Consider the following 2,437-nt stretch of genomic DNA (forward strand, 5'->3'; position numbering starts at 1 on the left):
ATTCGTTCGTTCTTTCATTCATTCATTTGTTTGTTCTTTCACTCCTGTGTTCCTCCAGTGTGAAGCATGTCTTAGGCACCAGGGACTGTGCTGGGTGCTGGGAAGCAAAGGTGGGCAAGAGCTGTATATCATCTAACACACAGCTCTGAGCAGTGCTCAGTCCCCACAGAGACTACAAAGGTGTTCTGGGCACAGTCTGCTCAACTCCGTGACAGCCCTGAGGACGACATAGCCCCTGCCTTTATGGGTGGGACAGCTCTCAGGTGGCACAGAGACATCAGAGGGGCACTCCGTGAAAGCACACAGCCAGGCTCAGGGATCCTGAGCTGAGATGCGGAGTATGAGCAGAGATCTCCCCAGTGACGTGTGCTGGAGGGACAAGTGGGGAGTATTCCCAGCAAAGGAAATAAAATCTGCCAAGGCCCGGAGGCAAACGACAGCACAGAGGTCTGGAGCAAGGCAAGTGGGAATGGCTGGAACCCACTTGGGAGCGGGGAAGGAGACAGAGTTGTGTCTGGTGGTAGGAGACCTTGGAGAAGTCTTTGTGCTGCACACGGAGAGGAGCCATGCAAGGCTTTCAGACAGACACCGTGATCAGATGTGCTCTCCAAGAGGGCTCCGTGGCAGCGTGGAGATCAGTTTGGAGGAAGCACAGCTCCAAGTAGGGGAATGTGTGGCCTCCCCCGCCCAGGGGCTCAGGCAGGAGAGGATGGTGGCCTGCCCTGGGGTGGGAGTAGTGGGGGTGGCAGGAGAGGGTGGGAATTGGGGAAATAGTTAAGATGTAGCAGCAGTGGAGGTTGGGTTGGAGCGGATGTGGAGGAGCAAGAAGCCACAGAAACTGCCTAGGATTCTGGACCGGCTGATGGAGCAAGACTAGCAGTTGGTGGACTAGGGAGATAATGACTGTCCAAGATCCTTCCAGTACATGTGCTACAGTATTTGTGCAACTGGTGGGACTGACAGAATCAGAATACCATATCCTAGATCTCAAGGAAACCCAAAGCAGAGCCAGGTCCTGGCCCCAGGTCTTACGCCCCTCTCCCTCTTCAGCTCCCTTAGTATTCTCCCCTTTTCATCCCTGAGCATCTTCTTCATGCCAGGAACTGTGTCAGGCACTGGGGATAAAATGATGAATTTTATTTAGTCATGCATCCTGCCACAAGGAGTGGTCAAATCAAAAGGGAATGAGGATATAGGACTGAAGGGCTATGACTGGGAACGGCTGGGTGTGGGAGGGTCACAGAGAAGGGACATCCAACACAGGCTTGGGAGGGCAGGGAAAGCTGCCAGGAGGAGGAAAGAAAGCCACAATTCTGTCTCAAAATAAAATAAAGAGTAATGGAGGCCAAGTGCCAAGTGAGGAGGGGAGCATGAATGTTAGTGTTAGAGGCAGAGGGAACAGCATGTACAAAGCCCCAAAGAGATAGGAGGCAATGGAGGCCCAGAGAAGTTAAGCAGCTTGCCTGGGGTCACACAGTTCATTTGCAGAAGAGACAGAAATTGAGTTCAGTCTCTTAATGAATGTGTGCCGCATTTTTAATCACTTTTCTCTAGCCCCTCACTTTTTGCCCTCTTCCTACCTCCCTGCCATCTATGCTTGACCCAGATACTCAATCCAGGGGAGTGGGCTGTTCCCAAGGCTGGGTTCACTCAACACAAAGGCTTCTGTCACACCCTCTGCCAACCCTCCCGCACCTTTCCCACCCCACTCCTGTTGGTCCGACATGCAGAACCGTCTATCAGAATGATGTGCACTATAAAAAGGTCCATGATACCGATCAGAGCAACTCTCCATCTGCCATCGTGGCTCAGAATTAAACTAATTCTCCCGCCCAAGTTGAAGCACAGGTTTCCCTCAGTTTTATTGGCCCGATACTCCTTAAAATAAACTACACTCTCTTTGGGGGCCAGTAGGGACCATTTTGTTCTTGTTACCTCACTCTCTTGTTGCTTTTCACACCATAGTTATCCAAATATTATTCACTCAATGAGCTCTTCCTATGTCCAAGACCCTCTGCTAGGTGCTGGGGGAACGGTATGAAGATGGATGGGAGATGGTCTCTGTCCTCAAGGAGCACAGTCTTGTGGAACCGAGAAGATGTCTTCTCTGGGCCAACTGACCAGCCACATCATACTGTAGTGTTCCAGATGGACTGTCTGCCAACCACTGCCTGGGCATTCCCAGGAACACAAACTCACTACCTCACAAGCAAGGCCTTCTATATTTTTAAGAGCTCTGATTGTTAGTTGAGCTAAAAGCTTCCTTTCCTGTAGCTTTCTTACATTAGTATTACTATTTTTGTCTGGAGTGATAGAAAATATATCTAATCCCTTTTTCACATGCCAGCTATTCCATATTTAAAACTTGTTTTCGTGTCTACAGTTTCTCCATATGGATCCAGTCAATCCTCTTTTCCTTCTTGGGAGAACCTTGGAA

Source organism: Mustela nivalis, assembly GCF_964662115.1.
Source record: "Mustela nivalis genome assembly, contig: HAP1_SCAFFOLD_781, whole genome shotgun sequence".
Classification (NCBI taxonomy): Eukaryota; Metazoa; Chordata; class Mammalia; order Carnivora; family Mustelidae; genus Mustela; species Mustela nivalis.